Below are 11152 nucleotides of genomic sequence, written 5' to 3' on the forward strand. Positions count from 1 at the left end.
GTATGTTGGTCATGGTGGTGGTAGGATTGAGAGAGGGCAGACCTATTGGCAAGTGAAGATGAGGAGGAGTAGGACTGGTGGGGACAGGACAGGAGGAGGGCCCAGCAGGCAGAGGAACTGGACCAGTAAAGGCATGGAGATGAGGAAGTCCAGGGGAATGTACGAGGGGAGGGCAAGGCTTAGGAAATAAGCTAGGATGGAGTGTTTAATTTTGACAAGTCCTTTCTGATGAAGACAATGGCAGTTTTGCATCCCCCAGCTGTCCCTTTTCCTAAGCTCATGTGAGGATCTTGGGTTAAAGAAGCCATTTTCTTTCCCAAGGATCAAACCCCAGATAAGACTTAGGCCTTATGACAGAACCACTGAGTATATTCTGGGGCCCCTTTTCCACCTGGGCTGCTACATCAGGAATAGTACTTAGAGTTTGCAGACTCCCAAGCGTTCAGAAGAGCCAAGGTGGATTCTACTGGGCTTGGGGCAAAGGAAGTATAAATGCTAGAATCCCTGAGGCAAAGGTCAGAAGAAAGTGCAGTGTGCACGCATCTACCTGCCAGCAAAGCAAGGGGATCAGTAGCTCCCTAACATTCATGGGCTGCCCTGGCTAGATCTGCATTTTGTGGAGTTTTTGTTTTTTAAATTTTATTGATTTTTTAGAGAGAGGAAGGGAGAGGGATAGAGAATTAGAAACATCCATGAGAGAGAAACATCGATCAGCTGCATCCTGCACACTCCCCACTGGGGACGTGCCCACAACCAAGGTACATGCCCTTGACCAGAATCAAACCTGGGACCCTTGAGTCCGCAGGCCGACGCTCTATCCACTGAGCTAAACCGGTCAGGGCTGTGGAGCTTTTTAAAGAACATACAAAGAGGCTGATGGTAGGAGCTGGCTCCCTTTCTCAATTTTGGTTTGCTTTTCATTACTTTCCCCTCTCTAGATAGGGTCAGAGCTGCTGCATGATTAAACCTTGGCTAGATAAGCATGGTTGTTCTCCCCACTGTATTAGACAAGGAAAGGAAGCCAACATTTATAGAAAGTGTAATGTTTGCATGACACATGTTATCATCATAGTCCCCTGAGAGGTAAGTATTATCATCCCCATTTAGCAGATGAGGAAATGGGGGTAAGAGAGGTAAGGTATTGAGCCCAAGATCACTCTGCTCACCTCTGTAGTGAACTCCCCATCCCTGGTCACCTAGCTGAAATTTGAACCCGTCTGTTTGGCATTAAAGACCATGCTCTTTTCATAATGCTTCCTGAAGTTTAATAGGCAGAATGGTGTAGTGAAATGATGATGCATTTTATCATCAGATAGACACTCAGAAGTTCAAAGCCAAGCTCTTTCCTTCCTTGCTTCCTTGGCAAATGTTCATGTGGATTTTGAAGACTTCGTCTAAAAATTTTTAAGTATCTCATTCATAATTTTATATTGATTACATTTGAAGTGATAGTATTTAGATGCGTTGAGTTAAATAAAACATTTGATTACTTTCACCAGTTCCTCTTTTACACTTTTTAAAAAACGGTAGGACTAAGAGAGGGCAGGCCTATTAGCAAGTGGTTGATAGGAAAATTTAAACTTTCCAATGTGGCACACATTATATTTCTATTGAGCAGCTCCACTCTAGAAGAATGAAAACATGGGATGATATTTCCTATCTCCGTGCAATTTGATCTGAGAATATTTATCATGTGACCTCCCCAGGAAGGCACACAGAGCTGTTTCACAGGTACCATCTCTCCCTTTCTGCATCATTTACGTGGGCACTGTAGGGGGATTCACTGTGGAAACCTTGGTCCTATGATAATATGGAGAGGGTGTCAGGTGACAGCTGCAGAGCCTCTTGTTCAGCTCTCTTGAAGATTCTTTAGTTTTTGTGTCCTGCTCCTTGAGAGATAATTGTAATTGTCCCCCTGACTCTCCCCCCTAAAAAAACCCAAACAAAAACAAACCAAAAAACAACTCAGGGCTGGCAATCAGATGAAATCAATGTTGCTTATTGTCATAGCCCCTCAGCCATCTTTGTTTTTCTTTCTTTTTGCAGAAAAAAAAAGCCATGTGAAATGTTTTGAGTGAAGTCTGATGTACAATATCTTCATTAGATTGAAAGAGAAGAAAAACCATTGGATTAATTATAAGGTTTCTTCTAACTAGATTCATAAAACTGGGAAAGGTCTTGGGAATTGAATGGTCCCACCCGGATGCCCTGTCCTCAGAAAGTGAGGCTCTGAGAGGCTAATGGTCTTGCCTAGAGTAACAGACCAGCCAAGGTGGATGGGGCCTGGAACCTGGTCTCCTGATCCCCCTCTTCAACATGCGTCTGCCGCACCACATTGCCCATTTTTCTCTGAGATGCTTTCTTCCCAGCTCCTCCCTCCCAAAGCAATCCCCTCCCACCCCCAGTTTGGTAGTTCATCCTCTTCTGTCTATCTCTCTGACCCAGTGTCTTCTCTTTAGCATAAGGGGTGGTAGAAATGGGAGTCAAAAAGATCTAGACAGACTAAAGGATGGGTAGAAATTAACAAGATAAAATGGAACTAAAAAAAGAGAGTTTGAATAGCTACTAACAAATGGAGCCAGGGAGACTTTCTTGGCCTCAATAGAGATTCAAGTGAGAAGACGATATGTGTGTGTTTGGAGGAACATGGATTTGGACTCATAGGCTTAGGGCTTGAGGCCTCAGCATATGTCCTTGGAAAAACCTTAGTTTCTTCATCTTTATTAACCTCCCTGGATTGTTGTGATGAGTAAATGAGACCACATTTTTGAAAGGACTTTGTGATCTGTGAAGCACCATAGCCATGGTAGTTATTGGCATTCACTAGGTGCTGGGAGATGTTGGCTGTGTTCACAGGATGAATGAGCAGGGTGACACAGTTGCCAAAGAAAGCCAATGTGACATCCAGAGGAAAGGATGCAGCTCTGCCTTGTCCACCTGTTTCTGGGGCACTGTGCTGTGTTCGGTTCTGGGAATTGCATCTTGAGAGGGACTTTAGCAAACATGTTTTTTCCAGAGAAAGTTGCAAGAGTAAGTTAGGGTCCAAGAATCATGACATATAAGGGATGATTTAATGATTTAGAGGATGTTTAGTCTGGCGGAAAAATAAAAAAATAAAGACTTAGGATGGGGTAGCTGTTTCCAAATATCTAAAAGCTGTCCTGCAGAAGAGAGGTGAGATTTTGTGTTGCTGGTGGCCAAGCCAGGGCTCAATAATGGGAGTTAATGGCAGGCAGATTTTGGTGCAACAGGAACCTATCTAAGGCTCAGAGAACTGATCCCATTTGGGGTCCTGGGAAGGTAGTGGGCTGCCCATCAGCAGTCTTCAAGCAAGGTGACTGGGCACAGGGCAGATGCTGTGCAGGGGAGACTTGCTTTGACTGAGAGGTTAGGCCAATTGTTCTCTGTGATCCCTCCAACTCAGAGACCATGATGATCTCCTGGTCTCTCTGGTCTTTCTGATCTACTTCCCTCACCATTTTTTGCTGCCTTTGACTTTCTATTTCCTCTGTGAGCAGCATTAGGGTTTTAGATTTGGAAATATTTCTGTAATGATTGATAGTCTGGTTTAATGAAAAGTAGGAGGAGAGAACATTTAGGAACAAAGACAGTTTTATTACTCTTAGGGACACACAGTAACCTGTTAAGTTGGGGAAGAAGCAGGAACCTGGTCTGGTGTGTGAGAAAATCGTGTAAATGCTACAGCAAATGGCTTATTCTTTGCTACTGTTTAACATGCAAGCACAACTGCTAAAGGCCTTTGTTCTCGAATGGACCAGCATCTTCCTTATTTATGCAATTCTTTTGTTAGCTACAGATTTCAAGAAAATTCTCCCTATAAGAATTTTATATCATAAACTACTTTCTGGATTCATAATTTAAGTGTTTTGCTTGACTTGGTTGTATGAAATTTGGTGTAGATGTTTTATTTATTTCTTGACTCCAGAAAAGCCATTTTCTTCAGGAAAATATTGTTCACGCATAGTTAGTGTTGCAGCTGGGAGGTCATAGGATAGTTGAATCTCCCCAGTGGAGTGGGCAGTTGAGCTATTTCCAGTATTTTGTTCTGCTCGAGTAGCAATTATGCATCTGTCTCACAGTGCCCCACCTCAACATCCCAACATCCATTATTTCAGAAACCTCCACCTAGACAGAGGCACAAAATAGAACTTGGCAGGTCCAGGTGGAAGCAGGAGGGATTGGGTAGGAGTGAGTAACGTTTTTGGTTAGGTTCCCTGAGGCTGGAGTCCTTGCCCAGCCTGAGGATGACAGTGGGGATGTGAAGACTAAGGGTTCAGGGTGTGAGTTCTGGGGCTTTTGGAATCTAGTGGGTCAATTGAGGCAGAAAGAGCTGTAGAGACAGCAGCAATGGCTCTTCAAATCTCAGGGACTGGCCAGTGAGGCCAAGCCCGGCAGAAAGGCAGGGGCTGAAAAGACAACAGGAGCCTGCAAGCAGTTGCAAAGCATCTGTGGCCTCATCCTCTGGGGCTGCTACCCCATTGCAGGCCCCAGTTCTTGCTGCAGCGATGTTGAACCCACATCTCCTCCACCTCCTTGCCTAGCCCCATCCAGGTGTGACCTTGAATCTTTGGCTCAGGACAGCATCTGCCTGGGGCCAGATGATGGACTTGTTCCTGGGGGGTCTAAATTCTGGGGAGAGGAGCCAGACAAATCTGATGTGAAGTTCACGCCTTCACTTTCCATTTGCCCTTTCATTCCAAACCTGCTTCCTCTCCAGGTCTCTTCTGTCTCAGAGTGCTCATCTACAGGCTCCAAATTCTGAGTTGTTCTAAAGCCCTGGCTAGACTCTGTCCTCCAGAGTTCCTGCCCTCTAGCATGGTGTGGTGCAGTGGCTCCCAGACTTTCATGAGCACACAGATTTATCTATAGCCCTGATCATAAACAGTCAGAATTCAGGGTCCCACTCTCAGGACTTCTGAGTGGGGCCCAGGCATCTGGACCTGGACCTCAGAGGTTTCTGATGTAAGCCGTCCATGGGCCACACTTGGAGAAACACTAATTTAGAGAAGAGAGCATATTGGGGTATGAGAGAGACAGAACTGAGTTACTTACTGTGTTACTTGTTGAGCAAGTTAATTACCATGTCTGAGACTTTGTTTTCTCACCTATAAAATGCTAACCACTTCATAGGAGAGTTTTCAGATGTCAGTGAGATGATAGATACATAATGTTTAGCAAGGGTTTATTTTATAGGATTTTTGGCTTCCCCTCACCCTCCTTTAACACCTGGAAAGTGGCAACAGAGACCTTCAATTCTTACCAGTCCTGGCATATCAGTGGAACCTCCCTGGCAGTGGGCAAGTGTGGAAAGGTAACAGGGTAGTCTAGAGGAGCATGTGTGTCTCCAGTGCCTGTGACTGATCAGACAATCTGGATTTCTCAAGCGATAGCATGAAACCACTAAGAAGTCAGAGGTCAGCAATCTGCTGTCATTTTTATTTGTAGTAAACCACAGTCAGGACATACATATACACAGTACATTACAGAATAAGTCCACGGCACTCTGTGCAGGCAGACGGGCAGGCTGGAACAGGCCACCACCACCACAGAACAACATATCTGTGGGTGGGGGAGGCAGTGGAGGTGGACAAGCAAGGAGGGAAGGATCTGGACCCTGGCACTGTGCTAACTATTTACTGCCTCAGTCTCGGTTGGTAGAGCCTACATTTCTGGGCTGCCGTTAATGTGTTTTGGGACCTGCCCAGGGTCACCCCCAAACACTGAGGTTTAGCTAAGCTCCCTAAAAGGAAGCAGTGTTTTCCATTAGTGGGATTGAATTCTCTCCTAACACACTGGCAGTTAGAAAGGGTAAAATAGGCTTGATACATGGAAGGGAAAATACTTACACTTTAGGGATTGAGTGTGTCTGTAGATGTGTGTGTGTGTGTGTGTGTGTGTGTGTGTGTGTGTGTACCTAGGTGGAGGGCTTATCAAAGAGTTTCCTTGTAGTGTGTTTTGTTTCATGTTGGTCCCCCAAATTAGTTGATTTCTGAGCATGACCAATCCTCAAGAGGGAAGGTAGATCTTGGCTGAGGGTTGGCAGTAGCCTTCCTAGGTCAACAGGGCTGGGGGAAGACCCAGGGGAACGAGAACCCTGCCCTCTCTCTGATGCCCCAGGTGAAGGCAAGGTCATTGGAGTGGGAAGGTCTTTAGAGCCTCCTTGATTGGTAGATGGAGAAAGAGAGGACCCAGGAGGCTAAAGGACATGCCCAAGGCCATGTGGCTGAGACAGGACTGTCGCCCACTCCCTGTGTTGCTCTTGTTTCCCAGGCAGGGATCTTCATCCCTCATACCATCATGGGATGTGGAATGCTCCCTTCCTCAGTAGCCTCTAGGGAACATTTGTCAGGCTTTTCCAAGATAGAGGGGTCTTACTTGTTTTCTGAAGAAAGAGAAAAGCATCCATCAGAACCCCCTTAGCTGGTGGCTTCTTGGAATTATGATTACTTGCTAACAATAACAACTTCTCTGTGATAGCTACCGAGCATTGAGGACAATGGTACAGAGAGGCACAAAAGATTCTTCCCATTTCATGAAAGAGGGCAGCTGTGCTGTAAGCTGGGTCAGCAACTTGCTGTAGGATCCTCTTCTTTTCAGTTCACTCTCCTGCCTCTTGCTATCTAGAGAAGAAATAAATAATAAATAAAATGTTGCATTTTTTGAAATCACCTCCTTTTCAGGTGACCTAGTCACTAGACACACTGCCTCTATCAAGACTGTAAGCCAGGGAAGGGAGTGTGTGTGTGTGTAGGGTGAGAGATTAAAAAAAAAAAAAGATCATAAGCTACCTTGGTAGGTTTCCACAGATCAAAAAGGGCAATATCTGGAGCATTAGGCACTGTCCAAGTGTAGACATGGCTTGCCCCTACCCAGGTGCCTGGGAGAATGGCTTTGGAGAGAAATTATGTATGTGGTGACATAGGAACCAATGCTGAATGGCTACCATTCTTTATTCAACTATCATCATCAGAGCACAGACATTATACTATGCTAGCTACCAACTCTGTATGCAAGGTTGGATTCAATGACGTCTGAAGAAGGGCCTTTCCAATAGCAGGGGTCTATGATCCCGGCTCAATGGACTTTTCATGTTTATTGAAATAGTCTATCAGAAATTGTGACTCCAGTTGGGTTATACTTATGGGTTTTTGCTTATTTGTTCTGTTTTTGTTGATTTTACAGAAGCTAATCCCTCTTAACTTCCATGGCCTCTAGTCCCTTCTTGGTTTCTGATTCTGTTGTTACATGGAAACAAATATCCTTATGATCTGGGTGTTCAACTATGTCACTTTGGGTTAAACTTCCTATCAGTTCTATACCCACACAGGTACTTTATGCCTGAGATGTGGCTCAAAAGGTAATGAGAAAAAGAATAGTAGTAATAACAGAGGGGTTTGAGTTAGACATTAAGGACAATTTGTTGAAGGGAGAAGTTGTGAGACACTTGAATACACCCTGAAATTGGGCTCTGGACATTGTCCTCTGATCTTTCTTGGGCCTTTTAAACACAGACTTGCCTGGAGTTAACAAAGTGGGCAGGTATTCTGATTTTATGTATGGACATTTTAAAAATAGAATCATGGGGGCGGGGAGGGAGAAGAAAAATATCATGAGAATAAAAGAAGAAAAAGTGAAAGAAGCAGGAACTAGGGGTGAGTGGAGGTTGTGAAAAGCAGAATGTGATGGGAAAAGATGAGTGGTAAGAGGACTGCATTGAGCCATGTTAAGTTAGGGGGCAGTGCCTGGCAAATAGACATTGTTAAATAACAAAATATGTATTAATGAACAAGTGAATAATTGTATTAGTCCTCCTCTCCAGCCCCATTGTACATGTAGGAAAACAGATAACATAGGACTTGCCCAGGTCCTTGTCAGGCCAGAAAGTGGAGTTGGTCCCATGTGAGAAGCAGGGATGTGCTGAGCGGAGGTTGAGGAGTACACTTTCCCCGACCTGATACTGTGTGGGCAGGAAGTGCCTTGGGTCATGGTCTATGAACTTAGTAAGGAGACTGAGAACAAGCACCGACTGAGACCCCAGTCTTCTCTGGCATTGCCTCCAGCACCTGGGCCCAGAGCAACTGAGGCAGCAGAGCAGAGCATTACATCATCATGGGTCCTCCCATTTCCTTAACAGCGGGAGAAAAACCGAGTCCTAACCTACACCTTCCCTTCGCCTCTGGGAAGCCATGTAAAACACCCACTGAGTTTGGAGGTTGGGTCGCTTCACTTCTCTTTGTTTCCTGAGTACAGTTCCCAAAAGTTTCTTCTTGGCCTCCAGAAAATGGAGTCTGGGAAAGAAAAGGAGTTCTCTCCACGTCAATTGGACGCAGGATCAATTTCCTGCAGATGACCTGCCTTTGAGAATATCCAACAGATTTCCACAAATGTTTTTTATTTTTCCTTTGTTGGGAGATGGGAACTCCCATTTATTTCATCTTTCTCTCTGCCCTAGATCCTGTTCACCAACATCTCAGAAGGGACATTGAAATTGGAGCCCTCTGAGATGTCAAGGAGGCTTCTGTCCTCAGATCCTATTTTATTCCTCTTATTGCTCCTCTGTGGTGATCCAAAGAGCTGAGAAAAGGAGCAGTGCCACCACGAAAGGGGCTCAACACATGCAAGTTAACTTGGTCTTTTGAATACTTATTTCCTCCCATCAGGAAGCCGTGCCAGTTTTAATGACTGGAATGTAGGAGGGAACATCGTGCTTCCTCGACTACTGCTACACACAGCTAAGGCACAGCAGTACAAGTAAGCCTCTCTGTTTTGAGGAGATAGAGAAAAGAAAAATCATGTTGCCTACACAAGGCAATGGGAGGGTGCAGAGACCCAGCCACCATCCATCTCCCGGGAAGGCCTGCCAATAGCTCTTACATAAGCTCCAATGAGCTCATGTGTTGTCACACCCATCTGCAGATCCTGGGCATCAGGGCCAGTGGTTAGGCTAGAGGAAGGAGATCAGAAGAGACTGTGTTCTTTCAAAGAATCGGGTGCTCTGGAAAGAAAACAAGTTCCTACACTCAAGATGGTGAAAATAATTTTCATTTGACTAACATGGATGTTCATTGCTCATGGCAGCAACGTTAGGCAAAGAGAAGGTGATGCTTGGTCTATGAACACCATGGTATGTGTAGGGAGTGGCTAAAGGGTTAAGCCTGGGACTGGAGGGTTGGTAAAGCCACAAACAAGTCCCAGCTTAGAGGGCACAGTCCTCTTAGCATAATTAGGCTTGACCTTATGAAGCTCCCTAGATCTTATCTGGGTAGCTAATGGGCTGTGGGAGATGCAGCAAGTGCTGCCAAAAAAGTGAAACTCACAAGAACATTGTAACTATGGTGACCACCACCTTGTTTTTCTCTGACTATAAAATAAAGGCTCAGCTTGCTGGCTGGATCCTTCTCTGTGGCCTCAGCCAGGCACAGGAGGTCCCCTTCCTTGGTTATACTCTCCTTGTCTGTTTTTTCTACATCTTTCACCCCTCCCTACCCCCCTCAGGCTCACTGAACCCTTGGCTGTGCTGGCAGGGCACATGAGCTTAGCCCTATAGCTGCTCCCTACAGTATAGGGGAAGGGAGGGTGGGGTGGAGTGTTTAATGAGTCAAAGGTATGCAGATAGGCACTGAGGGGATGGTTAAGAAAGCTTTTCCTACTTAATGTGTGGGAAGCTAGATGGGTGCTAGGTTAAGTTTGCCAGCCACAGATGAGAATCAGGCCATGGTTGAGTATCAGGTCTTGATTTCTAGTTGTTGCCATCAACTAGGTGGTTCTTGAATAGGAAACTCATTTCATTTGTTGACCGAGACAGGATGAATATTCTGGAACCTGCTGTCTCATTTTACCTGCTTCCCTTTTGTTTGGAAGAATCACTGAGCCAGCAGACTTTTGCAAGCAAACTAACCAACATCTTGCCTATATCTTGTTCAGAACATCTGCAGTTTGCCTGCCCTGACCCCAGTAGCTAAGCACAGAGCAAGTGTAATAATACCCACTTCCCTTACACTTTGCCTCCTGAAAATAAAATCTCATCCTGCATAAGGGAGCCAACGTCTCTCAACCAGGCTTCCCAGACATTCTCTTGGGGGTTGACACACTTCCAGTTCAGCTGTGTCCCAGTGGAGGGGGAGGATCTGTCTGTACATCTCAGCTGCTTACCCCTCCCCAAGTCTAGCTCCATATTCTTCACTTATGGAGGCAATGATGAGAATGTGTTTTAATCTGATTAAATGAATCTGCAGATACGATGTTTCACCTGTCCAAAATAATACTGTGCCCAATCTTTCTGTAACTGCTAATGCTTTAAACAATTTTTATTTAAAAAATAAGAACACACAGTATTCAGATAAATTTCTAACTCCTCCAAGTACTTTGCATTTTCTCTCCGGCATCATTCGTGCTTATAACACTTCCCAACTTAGTGTCTTCTGAGGATTTAGTTAATGTGCTGTTTACCTTTGTCTTTCCAGATCAATCAGGAACATTTTGAGTACAGCCAAACCTTCCTTAGAGTGATACCTGATTAACTTCTATTTGTGACAACTGGAGTCGGTCAGTTGGGAAATGACTGAGCTCATATACTCAACACTCTGACATCTTTCTCCAGCAACGTGGAGGACACACACAAGCTCTAACACTTAAAGGATCTCCCATGATGATGTATGTGCAATATTTTGGTGTGAGATGTCATGACATCTATAATTCACTTAAAATATTTTGATGAAAGAAAAGATAAAACAAATATGGCAAAATGATAAGAACTGTTGACTCTAAGTGACAGATATGTGGGTTCTCATTATACTCATGGCTCTGCTTTTCCATATGTTTGAATATTTTCATAATAAAAAGAAATGATTACCAGATGTTCTAATTCCAGGAAGTGTATTTAACTGGGGATGGGGGAGCTTCAGGAGGCTGATAGGGAGTGGATGGAGGTGGAAATTGCTTCATCCTCTTAGGTTTATGATCATTTCCTTAATGCCTGGTGGTAGCAGAGTATGATGACAGCAAGCCCCAAACAACAATTCACTGACATCCTCTATTATTAACACCCTCCATGCATATGTGGTTCTCTAAGTGAAAAGATTTAGTTCTCAATCCTTTTACCTCAAGAGTGTTGGGGAGAGAGAAAATATTC

The 11152-nt window shown here is 44.6% G+C and overlaps 1 long non-coding RNA gene across 1 annotated transcript in view; it reads right to left on the reverse strand.

Annotated features, from left to right (window-relative positions):
- Positions 1-5429: 5429 nt before the first annotated feature.
- Positions 5430-11152, reverse strand: part of LOC107184045 — a 13633-nt gene continuing 7910 nt past the window's right edge. Inside the window, exon 2 of the long non-coding RNA XR_001514862.1 lies at positions 5430-6641. This is a non-coding gene — a long non-coding RNA (uncharacterized LOC107184045). The remainder of the gene's footprint in view (positions 6642-11152) is intronic.

Source organism: Myotis davidii, unplaced genomic scaffold (assembly GCF_000327345.1).
Source record: "Myotis davidii unplaced genomic scaffold, ASM32734v1 scaffold1252, whole genome shotgun sequence".
NCBI classification, from domain to species: domain Eukaryota; kingdom Metazoa; phylum Chordata; class Mammalia; order Chiroptera; family Vespertilionidae; genus Myotis; species Myotis davidii.